The 14,723-nt window shown below is 43.8% G+C and overlaps 1 protein-coding gene and 2 pseudogenes across 1 annotated transcript in view; 2 read left to right on the forward strand and 1 right to left on the reverse strand.

Moving 5' to 3' along the window:
* LOC138676752 (nucleoporin NUP35-like) overlaps window positions 1–14,166 on the forward strand; it is a 64,789-nt gene extending 50,623 nt beyond the window's left edge. Inside the window, exons 9-11 of the transcript XR_011320818.1 lie at window positions 9,765–9,879; window positions 10,012–10,090; window positions 12,619–14,166. The gene's annotated coding sequence lies outside the window, so the exon portion shown is untranslated. The remainder of the gene's footprint in view (window positions 1–9,764; window positions 9,880–10,011; window positions 10,091–12,618) is intronic.
* On the reverse strand, window positions 2,378–4,279 carry LOC138676753 (5'-AMP-activated protein kinase subunit gamma-2-like; annotated as a pseudogene).
* LOC138673810 (5'-AMP-activated protein kinase subunit gamma-2 pseudogene) lies at window positions 4,353–5,181 on the forward strand (annotated as a pseudogene).
* Window positions 14,167–14,723: the final 557 nt, after the last annotated feature.

Below are 14,723 nucleotides of genomic sequence, written 5' to 3' on the forward strand. Positions count from 1 at the left end.
AGTGCTTAGTAAAAAGGCTATAAAGGCACAGATGATTGGCCTCGGGGAGACCAAAACATCCAACACCACGGAGACATCATCACGTGTTTCTCAACGCAGTGATTCCAGAACACTGCCCCCATCCCTTATGGGAAATATGCAGATGCATGTAAAGAAGCTGCGGAGACACCATCACGTGTTTCTCGACGCAAGCAGTGAATAGCCAGGCCTTTCCCCTGGCTAAGGGATGGGGGCAGTGTTCTGGAATCATTGCGTTGAGAAACACGTGATGGTGTCTCCGCGGTGTTGGATGTTTTGGTCTCCCCGAGGCCAATCATCTGTGCCTTTATAGCCTTTTTACTAGGCACTGCTCCTAATGGCCAGATTCCTACTCCACACTGATGAGGGGCAAAAACCCCGAAACAGCTGTCTGTGGATGGATACCATGCTTGGCATAGGTGGCTTTCCTTCATAGGATGCTGCCCTTCCCGTGGTTGTTCCTTCCCGGGGAAAGGCCTGGCTTTTCACTGCTTGCGTCGAGAAACACGTGATATTGTCTCCGCAGCTTCTTTACATGCATCTGCATATTTCCCATAAGGGATGGGGGCAGTGTTCTGGAATCACTGCATTGAGAAACACGAGAATTATGACTTGGGCACACAAGAATTGTTCTCTGTTCATGTCAAGTGCGATCTCCCTGTCTAAGCAGACCATCAAACAATAGGCTTACATGTAGCTGATCGATGGTGGTATAACTGCGACGGTCAGCCTGTCTACGTGCGCTTTTACTGGCAGAATGTTAATTACTTTTGTGATCTTTCTTTTGAAAGGGTAGGAAAAGGTGCTGGCTCTTATTGAGCAAACCAGTTGTGTAGAGCCGTATTGGCAATGCTTTGTGGGAAAAGATATGTAAACTAGTTTTTCCAGAGGGAAGAAAGCTGAGAATTTTCCTTTTGGGAGAATAATTTGGCACAGGAAGTGGCATTTTGTAGTGGCTGGCTGCATTAAAGAGTATATGTATAGATGCAATCCCCAATACTAAGAGTGGTAGTTACTAGGGATGAGCGAATAGCTTTGGATAACTCCTTTTGTGAATAGCTATAGCGCGTCCCGAATAACTGCATCGGGAACCCGGATACCTGGACCGCTCCCGATACTCAGCTGTTCGGTGCCGCAGCTGCATGTGTCAGGGCTGTGTGACAGTCACCATACACAGGCTGTCCATGCATTCGCTCATCCCTAGTAGTTACCATAAGGTAGCCAAATACCAAGTGCCCCAGATAAAAAAAAAAAAAAAGCCTGACCATCAAAGCAAAAACACAAAATTATTTTTGCAGTGGATCAGTATGGCCGGTCCTGTATCAAAACACATTTAACCTTTAGTGCATTATTGGAGATGGGGCTTAAGAGTGCAATATACATTTGCTATAATATGGGCCGGAGACAAATATGAATGGAGCTTTTTTTTTTTCTATTCACATCTAACCTGCAATGTTTTATGTAAGTATTCATGTTGAATCACTGTTTTGACCAACTGCAGATTTTTTTTTTTCCTTTGGAGGGGGGGTGGCGGGGGATGAATTGCTTAATATATTTAAAATATGGGGAAAGTAAAGGCATTAATAGTCACATTACTGATTTTTTTTTTTCTTTTGGTTATTGATATGTAAAAAAAAAACATTTTATTAAAAACAAATTGTGCTATTATCCTTGCTGCTTGTGTAAGTCACCAGTACTTCACCAAGGGCCAGCCATGGACAAAAAGGAGCGCGTCACAACCTTCACAATGGATAGCACTGATGGGTGGCAAGTCCTAGGATGTATCAGTGGCTGGAGTAACACTGGATCACACAGACTTACATTCCAGGCTTGCGAGTCAGAGTCCTGGAGTTGGAATAAAATGGACTGACTCAGACTTCTAAAATATATAATAAATTGGTTTCAGTTCTGTTCCTGATCTAGGGATCTCGGCTTTTAGTTGAGATGAATCTGTGCTGCACTTTCTGTACATGCTCAGTAGTGACCAGTGCAGTGGGGTCGTAGATGAGAGGAATCTGTGTTGCACTTTATGTACATGCTCAGTAGTGACCAGTGCTGTGGGATCCTAGGTGAGATGAATCTGTGCTGCACTTTATGTATATGCTCAGTAGTGACCAGTGCTGTGAGGTCGTAGATGAGATGAATCTGTGCTGCACTTTATGTACATGCTCAGTAGTGACCAGTGCTGTGGGGTCGTAGATGAGATGAATCTGTGCTGCACATTATGTACATGCTCAGTAGTGACTGGCACTGTGGGGTTGTTGATGAGATGAATCTGCTGCACTATATGTACATGCTCAGTAGTGACCAGTGCTGTGGGGTTGTTGATGAGATGAATCTGCTGCACTTTATGTACATGCTCAGTAGTGACCAGTGCTGTGGGGTCGTAGATGAGATGAAGCTGTGCTGCACTTTATGTACATGCTCAGTAGTGACCAATAATGTGGAGCTGTAGGTGAGATGAATCTGCTGCACTTTATGGACCTGCTCAGTAGTGACCAGTGCTGTGGGGTCATAGAGGATATGAATCTGTGCTGCACTTTATGTACATGCTCAGTAGTGACCAGTGCTGTGGAGTCATAGATGAGATGAATCTGTGCTGCACTTTATATACATGCTCAGTAGTGACCAGGGCTGTGAGATCGTAGATGAGATGAATCTGTGCTGCACTTTATGCACATGCTCAGTAGTGACCAATGATGTGGAGCCAAAGATAAACATAAGGGAGGTCAAATAAGGGTGCTGTCCTGGGGAATTCTGGAAACCAAATAGGGTGGGTACAGAAGTCCAGGGCAGAACTAGGTTAGATCTAGAAATGATCTGTAAAACCAGAAGAAAATAGACAACTATGCAAAGACAAGTCACCGTAGCAAGTGTTAGATATATGTCAGTATTTCCAAGGTGAATGTTTGACACAAAAACATCATTCAAGTTTTTTTATTTTTTTTTTCGTCTTTGAGAAAATGTGATGATGGGTTAGGGTGGATCAATCTGCCTCACTTTCCTTCCTTTTGGCACCTGCAGGAGACAACACCAGCGCCTGTAGGATAGCCGAGAGCGAGATAATGCCAACAATGCTATGTGCCTCATTCACAACCACCAGTCTGTGCACCTCTGCTCTGACTATTCGGTCCACTATAGTCTCCAGTGTTTCTAGCTTATTGCATTTTACTACACCATCGAAATACTGTGAGCGGTGTTCCAGCGCCTGTGTCACCGTGATGTCCAAGTTGTTATAGGTTTTCTCAGCAGCAAGGTTAATGACATCAAATTTGGAATAAATATCCACTACTTTACCCGACTCATCCACAACCGGCAACGCAGAAACTTGTCGTTCTACAAATATATTCAAAGCTTTGATGATGGGAGTGTGGGGATGTATGAAGGCAATGTTGTGGTATGTTCCTATCCCAAGTTCCTCTAGGTTTTTCTTCATGAAGGCAAGCTTTAGCATTTCTGACAAAAAGCTGAAGAAACTTGAGGATTCGCTTGTGGGTAAGTATATAAAGTGCATTCCCGCTGACTGGGTCGATTACTGGTAATCTGTGGATTTTGTTCTTGATGAGTGAATACACTGCATCGTATAGGCTTGCATCTGGAGTTATATTCACCAAAGGCTTGAAGGTTTCTTGCAAATACAATTCCCTCCAGGTCTCAATCTTGTGCTCCTCCAATTCATATATTTGTACCATTGGAGACTTGTAGTATCGATGCAATATATTGATGAAATCTGTAATAGTTAACATTCCTACAAAACTCTGGTTTTTCGTTTCCCATAATGGTGCAGCCCTTACACCATTAGCTACCAGCGCAAAAAAGGCCTTAATAATAATAATAATCTTTATTTTTATATAGCGCTAACATATTCCGCAGCGCTTTACAGTTTGCACACATTATCATTGCTGTCCCCGATGGGGCTCACAATCTAAATTCCCTATCAGTATGTCTTTGGAATGTGGGAGGAAACCGGAGTACCCGGAGGAAACCCACGCAAACACGGAGAGAACATACAGACTCTTTGCAGATGTTGTCCAGGGTGGGATTAGAACCCAGGACTCCAGCGCTGCAAGGCTGCTGTGCTAACCACTGCGCCACCGTGCCTTCTTTACTTGTAACAAGCTTCGAGCTGGTGGGCACAATGTCATAACACTTGTGGGATTTCATGAAGCGCATGTATATGTCACTCTCCGATTCTTCAACAGCTTCATCTTCTAGCTCCAGTTTCTCCAGCATGCCTTCAATGGTGCCTTGAGCCTGTGTGGGGAGAAGGCAGAGAGCGGGGATGAGCAGTCATACAGGGGGAGGAGAGGCGGCGGCACCAAATCTAGTCTCTACACACTGCACTGGGACAGGAGCAGGAGCACAAGATTGAGACCTGGAGGGAATTGTATTTGCAAGAAACCTTCAAGCCTTTGGTGAATATAACTCCAGATGCAAGCCTATACGATGCAGTGTATTCACTCATCAAGAACAAAATCCACAGATTACCAGTAATCGACCCAGTCAGCGGGAATGCACTTTATATACTTACCCACAAGCGAATCCTCAAGTTTCTTCAGCTTTTTGTGTCAGAAATGCCAAAGCCTGCCTTCATGAAGAAAAACCTAGAGGATCTTGGGATAGGAACATACCACAACATTGCCTTCATACATCCCCACACTCCCATCATCAAAGCTTTGAATATATTTGTAGAACGACAAGTTTCTGCGTTGCCGGTTGTGGATGAGTCGGGTAAAGTAGTGGATATTTATTCCAAATTTGATGTCATTAACCTTGCTGCTGAGAAAACCTATAACAACATGGACATCACGGTGACACAAGTGCTGGAACACCGCTCACAGTATTTCGAGGGTGTAGTAAAATGCAATAAGCTAGAAACACTGGAGACTATAGTGGACCGAATAGTCAGAGCAGAGGTGCATAGACTGGTGGTTGTGAATGAGGCACATAGCATTGTTGGCATTATTTCACGCTCGGATATCCTACAGGCGCTGGTGTTGTCTCCTGCAGGTGCCAAAAGGAAGGAAAGTTAGATATATGTCCAAATAATCCGCATAAATGTGGTAGACAAATTATACAGCAGAAACAGCGAGTGAGACACTCCACTGTTGTATCCCAACATCAATGAACCGCAGAGATTATTAGACAGATTATACTTCTAACCACCTCTTAGGCTAGCTTCACACTAGCGTTCGGCAGGGCTGCGGATGGCAGCCTTCCTCCTCTGTGAAGCCCCGCCCACTGCCACACCTCTTCAGCTCCGCCTATGTCTGCATGCATCCTGCATACCCTATCTTTAACATTGGGTTTGCAGGCCATGCGGATGCCTCCGCATGTGTCGTTTAGAAGCTGTACCGACCACAACAAAATCCAACATGTTGCATTTGACACAGGTCAGCACAGCGTCAAGACGATGCATGCCGAGGCATCCGCAGGGCCTGTGTACCCAATATTAAAGATAGTGTACGCAGGATGCATGCAGACGTAGGCGGAGCTGAAGGAAGAGGCGTAGCAGTGGGCGGGGCTTCACGGAGGAAGAAGGCTTTTGTCCGCAGCCCTGCCGAACGCTAGTGTGAAGCTAGCCTTATTGCACAGTAAAAGTATGGTGACAACCACTGCCACAACCACCACAAGGATCGTTGCAGACCAATAACCTCACATGTGCTTAACACAGGACTGTCTTCTGGGCTCAGACTACACCTTGATTACAGACCATCTTACCATACCACAAGGAGGATCTGGATTGCCAGAAGATCAGACCAATCCCTTTAATACACTGTGCAGAATTATTAGGCAAGTTGTATTTTAGAGGATTATTTTTATTATTGATCAACAACTATGTTCTCAATCAACCCAAAAGACTCATAAATATCAAAGCTTAATATTTTTGGAAGTTGGAGTGGGTTTTTTTTTTTAGATCTTAGGAGGATATCTGTTTGTACAGGTAACTATTACTGTGCAGAATTATTAGGCAACTTAATAAAAACCAAATATATTCCCATCTCACTTGTTTATTTTCACCAGGTAAACCAATATAACTGCACAAAATTTAGAAATAAACATTTCTGACATGCAAAAGCAAAACCCCCCCAAAATTAGTGACCAATATAGCCACCTTTCTTTATGATGACACTCAACAGTCTTCCATCCGTAGATTCTGTCAGTTGCTTGATCTGTTTACGATCAACATTGCGTGCAGCAGCCACCACAGCCTCCCAGACACTGTTCCGAGAGGTGGACTGTTTTCCTCCCTGTAGAATCTGGGGTTCCCAACTCCAGTCCTCAAGACCCACCAACATGTCATGTTTTCAGGATTTCCTTAGTCTTGCCCAGGTAATAATTGCATCACCTGTGCAATGCAAAGGAAATCCTGAAAACATGACCTGTTGGTGGGCCTTGAGGACTGGAGTTGGGGACCCCTGTGTAGATCTCACATTTTATGAGGGACCACAGGTTCTCTATGGGGATCAGGTGAACAAGGGGGGCATGTCATTATTTTTTCTTCTTTGAGACCTTTACTGGCCAGCCACGCTGTGGAGTAGTTGGAGGCTTGTGATGGAGTATTGTCCTGCATGAAAATCATGTTTTTCTTGAACGATACCGACTTCTTCCTGTATCACTGCTTGAAGAAGTTGTCTTCCAGAAACTGGCAGTAGGTCTGGGAGTTGACCTTCACTCCATCCTCAACCCGAAAAGGTCCCACAGGTTCATCTTTGATGATACCAGCCCATACCAGTACCCCACCTCCACCTTGCTGGCATCTGAGTCGGAGTGGAGCTCTCTGCCCTTTACTGATCCAGCCTCTGGCCCATCCATCTGGCCCATCAAGAGTCGCTCTCATTTCATCAGTCCATAAAACCTTTGAAACGTCAGTCTTAAGATATTTCTTGGCCCAGTCTTGACGTTTTATCTTATGTTTCTTGTTCAAAGGTGGTCGTTTTTCAGCCTTCTTTACCTTGGCCATGTCCCTGAGTATCACACACACCTTGTGCTTTTTGTTACTCCAGTAACGTTGCAGCTCTGAAATATGGCAAAACTGGTGGCAAATGGCATCTTGGCAGCTTCACGCTTGATTTTCCTCAATTCATGGGCAGTTATTTTGCGCCTTTTTGCCCAACACGCTTCTTGCGACCCTGTTGGCTATTTGCCATGAAGCACTTGATTGTTCGGTGATCACGCTTCAAATGTTTGGCAATTTCAAGACTGCTGCATCCCTCTGCAAGACATCTAACAATTTTGGACTTTTCAGAGCCGTCAAATCTCTCTTCTGACCCATTTTGACAAAGGGAAAGGAAGTTGCCTAATAACTAAGCAATAAACCTACAAAAAGGGCACCGGAGGTAAAAAGCTCCGCCATAATATATAATATAGAAACCCAAAAGAGAAATGGACACTAAGAGCTAAAATATAACAATTTTATTGAAAAACCATATAGACAAAATACAGATATTCAGAGTAAAAACCAAGTAACAAGATGCAAAAAAAGAAGATAAAAGAGGCGACACTAGTGCCACACACGGAACAAGTGATATATTTATAGAGCAAACAAATAGGTCAATTATACTGATACCATAAGTACAAATATCAAACAGCCCCCAATAAGATCAATATATATTGCGTAGTGCAAATAGTAGAGGTCAAGCTGATGTATTAAATGTATAAGTATATGAACATATGGCAACCGAAAGTAATTAACAAATGATATATGCTCACAGATAGCGTGCAGATGCAGGAAGATACACGGTATGCAATAAAAAATATATTTTTAAGTAAAGTGCCTAGTGCAGAATGATGTATACTAAGCAGTAACAAGTAATATCAGTGGAGAACTAAGTATAAGTTAAATGTGGCAAAGTATACTATATGGCACAAATTTGCCAAGACCGAAGGCATGGATGAGTCATCGAGGGAGAGTCCCATATAATTAAATAGAGCCTAAAGTCTGCCTGCGAAATGTTGAAAAAACAGTGCATACACAGAGTACCAACCTGCAGCCGTGTGCGGGAGAGGGAGCCCCGACGCGCGTTTCGCATATGTTGCTTCCTCGGGGGGTGCTAGTGTAAGGAGGAATGGGGGTCTCTTTATATCCCTAACAAGCACCCTGTGCGGTAATGTCGGCGCTCGCCCCAGCACTGCAGTGGCCGGAAGCGGCGGAGTCGGCGTCCGACGTCACGCATCTGTGCCCCGCACTGACGCATCAGTGGGAGGGGCCAGAAGCGCGACGCAAACAGGACGCATATCCACGGCAACCAGGACAAGCCGGCCGGGACAAGCGCACACCGCTAGGGGCGGAGATGAAGGAAGGAGGCGGCCGAACAAAAGGTGTCGATCAGATAGGAGCTGAGGGAAACAAGTGCACATACAAGATCAGTGCAAGTGAAGGTGGGAAAGAAACATGGGAAAATGCAGTGCACGTGACTCATGTAAGGACATAACCTGCAAGAGGAGAATAGAGATGCCGATAAATGAGGGGCACTGTTGGATGGTAGAGCATAACTACAAGTGCAAAAGAAATGTGTGACGTGCACAGTTAAGTGCAAATATAATCAAATAGTTGCAAGATACATTATGCAAAATGCAAATAAGGTGTAGGGACATAAGTACTAGTAAATACAAGTCACCCTGCTATGCAGTGGAAATAGACCGTAAAAATGACTGTGAGTCATACTAAATGTGAATAATAAATGACAATATATGTATGTGAATGTGAAAAGCATATTTATATGCTGTCCTATAAAAAACACGACAGGGAACAGCCACAAACAATCAGACACAATAAAATAATTAAAAGACGCAAGAACACTGTGGTAACTGATGGGGTTTATCCTCAGCTTCATGGTAAACAAGAAGAAGAGTCAGTAAACGCCTCCTGAGATCATGAGGGATGAAAGAAAACATAGTGAGGACAATCTGTTAAAATAAAGGAAAAGACAATGAGTAACAGAAAAACAATTATAAAAACCACTAAACACTAGACTAAAAAAAGGTTTTATATAGAAAATCCAATAATAAACCATAAAGCTATAAAAAACCTTATAAAAATGGGACAAAACTAAGGACCTCATTAAGGCCCTTGGGGCGAATGCAGTCAATGCGGACTTTCCACTGTGCCTCTAACTGGGCAAGGCGTTTCTTCATATCTCCTCCTCGGCCATCAGCCAGCACCCGATCGATGCCACGTACCATCAGTAACTGACTATTACAGCCATGTTTTTCTTTGAAATGCCTAGGTATTGGCTTCAAGAATTCATCAGCCGATGAGTTCAATGCTGCTTTTATGTCCCGGATATGTTCCCTAATTCTGACTCGTAGCTGGCGCGATGTGAGACCCACGTAAATGAGTCCACAGGGACATGTGGCGTAATACACCACATGATCTGTGGAACAAGTAATGTGCTGAGTTATCCGAAATTCCTTGGATCCATCACTAGAGAGGCAGGAGAAACAGCGTTCTAGATTCTTACATGCTGTGCAATCGCGGCAGAGGAAAAAGCCCCATCTAGGACCCTTAGAACCAAAAGCACATTTAGATTCCTGACCTTTGTAGTAACTGTGGGTTAGCAAGTCACGGAGATTTTTATTCCTTCGATACGTTATGGAGGGTTGGTTGGTGAGACAGTTGGTAATTGTAGTATCATATTTAATGATGGGCCAATATTTGCTCAAAATATCTCTTACCATCGTAGATTTACTTGAATAGGTGGCTATAAATCTCCCCTGATTGGATGTTTGGGATTCCCTTTTAGTCCTCAAAAGACTTGTTCTATCAATCCGAGAAGCTCTCCTTTTGCATCGTCTGACTATCCTAGATGAGTAACCTCGATCCAAGAACCGGTTAGAGATGTCTTCTGCTTGTTTTTGGTAAGATGTCTCCTGAGAGCAGATACGTTTCGCTCTAAGGAATTGTCCATAGGGGATACTATTCTTTAGATGTCTCGGGTGGGCTGATGTGGAGTGTAATAGACTGTTGACTGATGTCTCCTTCCGATGTAGGTCACTCTGTAGCAGATCGTCATCACCCCTATGGATACGCACATCAAGGAAGTCAACACTGTCGCGGCTGTAATGGCAGGTAAGTTTAATATTAGTGTCAGAATTACTAAGAAAAAAGTTAACTGCCTCCATGCCGTCTGCATGCCTAATGGAGGTGTAGAGAGACTCGACGTCTAATGTAACTAGCCACATATCAGATTCCATGTTGATATTCAGGATCTTGGATAAAATATCCCCCGTATCTCTAAGATAGGATGGTAGGGTTTCAACAATTGGTTTAAGGTAAAAGTCCAACATCTTACCAATATTCTCAGTGAGTCCTCCATTTCCGGAAACAATAGGTCGACCACTAGGGCACATCAAGTTCTTGTGAACTTTGGGCAGCAGATACAGGCAAGGTGTACGTGGTGCACCAGGGATCAAACCATCCCTCAAATCCTTCGTAATTAAACCATCAGTAAATGCCTCTTCCAGTATATCAAACAGTTCGGCCTGAAAAACAGAGGTAGGGTTGAAGCTCAATTTCCTATATGTGTCTTCATCACGTAATTGCCGGAATGCCTCTTTTTCATACATCTCAGTGGGCCACAACACAACATTCCCACCTTTATCGGCAGGTTTGATTAATACTGGTTTCAAAGAGCGTAGTTCAGTTAGTGCCTGTCGCTGCCCCCAGTCAGGTTGTCATGTTGTGACTCCACTGGAATTTTCCTGAAGTCTTCAGTTACCACTTTAACAAATGTCTCAATCTCAGGAAAAAGATTCAAAGGGGGAAAACGTTTTGGCTTAGGTAGTGTAAACTTACTTCAGTTTATATCCAACTTTCAAGGGACCCCGCTTCGGAGATTAGGAGCAAAATAGAAGCTGTAATATCCAAGTATTCCACTTTAGGTATAATCGATACTAAAACATGTGACTTCCTCAGGAAAAGCAACCCCATAACACCAGTGTTTTACACTTTACCTAAAATACATAAAGATCCGTCTAACCCACCGGGTAGACCAATCGTGGCCTCCACGGACTCTATTTTGTCTCCGCTTTCAATATACCTCAAGAAACTCCTTACTCCTATTACACAGACATCCCCCTCCTTTATTTTGGACACAGGGGAGTTCCTACAGTGCATTAGTGAATTACATAGGGTACCCACGGACACCCTTTTAGTCACATTAGACGTTAAGGACCTTTACACGTCCATTCCCCACCTTGATGGCATCAACGCAGTACATCATTCTTTGACTACAGCGGGCCTTACCAAAGACCAGATTGATTTGTGTGTTGAGTTATTGACTATTGTCCTATATAACAATTTCTTCCTTTTTCAGGACACTTTCTACCTCCAGAAACGAGGCACCGCAATGGGCTCCAATGTGGCACCCCCGTATGCTAATACATATATGGCGGAATTTGAAACCTCTATCATCTATGGGCATCCTGTGTTCATTCAAAACGTCTCCTTATGGAAACGTTTCATAGATGACATTTTCTGCATCTGGGGTGGCACATTGGAGTCCCTGCAGGAATTTTTTCAGTTCCTCAATGGAGCTTGGCCAGGTATCAAATTTACTATTAGCCATGATCTTCATCGTATTAACTTCTTGGACACAATGGTGATTAAGGATCCTACAGGTGTTCTAACTACAGACCTCTTCTCTAAGCCGACAGATAGAAACAGCTTGCTACATTATCGTAGCTTCCATCCACCAGCAACCAAACGTTCCATACCAATTTCACAGTTCCAATGAGTGAAACGTATAGTTCCAGACAAAGATTTATGTGATGATCGACTCCAGAAAATGACCACTAAATTCTTAGAGAGAGGATATCCACCCACGGTCCTCGCACAATCTCGGGACCCTCCGTCTAGGTCCCCCACCAGAGATCAGGGCAAACGCATTCCCTTTGTACATTCCTATCACCCCTTCTCCTCTATCCTTCACAAATCCATAAGACGCCACTGGCATCTCCTGTCCACAGCACATCCGGACATTCCGGAGTTCAGGGCACCATTTTTACCGTGTTTTAAACGGCCACCCAATTTGAGGGACAGTTTGGTCAGGGCCGACATTGGGACAGGGGACCAGAAAAGACAAACATTTCTATCACGCCCCAAAACTGGCACTTTTCCATGCCTTCATTGTGCACAGTGCCACAACGTACTTAAGGGTAATACGTTTCAACACCCCAGATCAGGTAAAACCTTTAAAATCAATCATTTCTTTACGTGTGAGTCATCCTATGTGGTATACCTTATCAAGTGCCCATGTGGGCTATTATATGTGGGGGAGACAACGCAGTCAGTAAGGGATAGGATTTCAAAGCACAAATCTACAATTCGGTGCAAGAACTTACTTCTGCCGATCCCACACCATTTTTATACACTGGGCCATTCCATCTCTCAGTTACGATATCAGGTCATTGACACTGTCCCACCCCCCAGGAGGGGTGGGGACAGAGTCACTTTACTACACAAAAAAGAGGCATTCTGGATTCATACTTTGGAGACGTTAGCTCCCAAGGGTCTCAACCGTGACTATGAACTTATGGCGTTTGTTTAACAGTTGTTATTGTATATGATCTTTAATTTGCTTTTTTCTATCTTTCTAGAGTCGTCTATACTGATTTGTTGGCACCATGGATCACGATCACCAACCTATCCACTGGCTATCACTGTGCTCCGAATGGGTCACGTCCACCCTCATCATCCTTTTTCTTTTCTCTTTTTTCTTTTCCCTTTTCTCTTTTTCTTTTTTTGTCCTTTCTCTGTATTTGGTCACCCATAGCCACGTTCCTCTATCTATGGAACTTTAATAACCTATTATCATGTGACTGTAGTCTCTGCCTCTATTCTTTGCCATGTTTAGCGCTCCTAACCTATACCGTTATTCACACATCAGGTTACTCAGCCTCTTTTAATTTGGCATCGGTATTCCCTCATATGACGTCCGATGCCCCACTTCCGGTACGTCATGACCTGTTTATTTCATTACACTAGCGGCGTTACATAGTGCAGCCCTATCATATCCCATATGGAAACGTCAGCCGGTGCCCAACGTCCGGTCTACACTTAGTCTCTGCCATTACGCATAACACAGCCTCATCTAATATGGTGACCATACTTTCTCCTATGACGTCCGGTGCCCCACTTCCGGTTCGTCATATCCGGTCCCTTCCTACTATTACATATAATACAGCCTCATCCAATATGGCGGCAACACCTTTCCATATGACGTCCGGTGCCCCACTTCCGGTTCGTCATATCCGGCTTCTGCCAGCTCGTTCGGCATTTTACACTGAGCGGCTAGCATCATTAGCCATAGCGCGTTACCTCCACCCTATTTTGGGCGTTAACGCTTCCCGGCCCTGACATTTCCGGCGGTTATCCCGCCCTCTGGGCTTATATGCCCTATCCACACAGTTTTTGTTACCTTTACAGCGGTGGACACCGCGGATTCAGCTCTCCTGAAGGTACTGTATTATGGATATTACACCTACTACACACCGACTAGGACACCTGTTCCCTTTCTCTAGGCTGCATTAAGAGACTCTCATTTAAGATAGACGCTGTACTCTGGATAACACTGGTAGGCCTCAAATGATATGCTTCCCACTGACTTTTAGTCCTCACTTTACCAGGACTCACTGGTTCTAGCCATATTTTCACTTTCATTTTAGGCAGCGCCTATAGCCATAGGCATTTATGTACCATTCCATTCTTTGGTATGTATCTTTTTACATCCTCCCACCTACTTTGTCTTCTCACTTCACCCGGGCTTAACCGGTTATTTGCCATGTTCTCACCTTCATTTTAGGCAACGTATTTAGCCATCAGTATATATCTACTATCCCAACCTTTGGTATGTATCTCTCTACATCTCCCTCTTCATTCACTGTGCCAGTATAGTCTTATAGCTCTCATATATCACATACGCTTCACAGATATATTATCTCTCTTGTTTGCCATATACATGTACGGGTGTCCATGTTTATGTTGTATATACTTTATTTATGTATTATTTTGGATTTGTATATCCCATTTTTTTTGTACCTTATTTTGATGTATTATTTTGACAGTCACTGACGAAGGTCACATGTGTGACCGAAACGTTTGAATTGTGCGTTGGGATAAAATAAAGTACCCAATTTTCTTCTCACAACAAGTTGAGTGCTGGGTTTTGTAATTAAGTTATCCTATGGTTTGGGAACCTACCCATGCACCTCTTTAAGGTTGTGCACACGTTGATCTTTTTACTTAAAAAAATCTTTTGACTGGACAGTTCAAGGGGTGGAGCCTAGGTGGTGTCTCAAGGGGGCCCCAAAAATTTTGTCAGTATGGGGCCCTGAAATTCCTAGTGGCAGCCCTGCCTGTCATTACCAACGTTGGGTCATCATCAGATCACCCGATAGGGAAGTGTGGCTCATCACTCCTGTGGTGTCGATGTTAATGACACAGGAAGTCTGGAATTAATGAAAATGGTCTAAATAAATGCCGTTATCAGTCGTGCCCCATACATATATACATGCAAATAAATAACAGCACGAGATAATAGTTTAAATCATATCGGTACAACCATCATCCTCTAGAACCAGAGAAAAGAAGGTTTCCTTCCAATCAGAGGGAGATTCTCTACTGTGAGGGCAGAGGAACAATGGGTTCTTAACTGTTAGAGCCGCAACAATGGCTTCTTTACTGAAAGAATAGCGAGTATGGG

This window comes from Ranitomeya imitator, chromosome 4 (genome assembly GCF_032444005.1).
Source record: "Ranitomeya imitator isolate aRanImi1 chromosome 4, aRanImi1.pri, whole genome shotgun sequence".
NCBI classification, from domain to species: domain Eukaryota; kingdom Metazoa; phylum Chordata; class Amphibia; order Anura; family Dendrobatidae; genus Ranitomeya; species Ranitomeya imitator.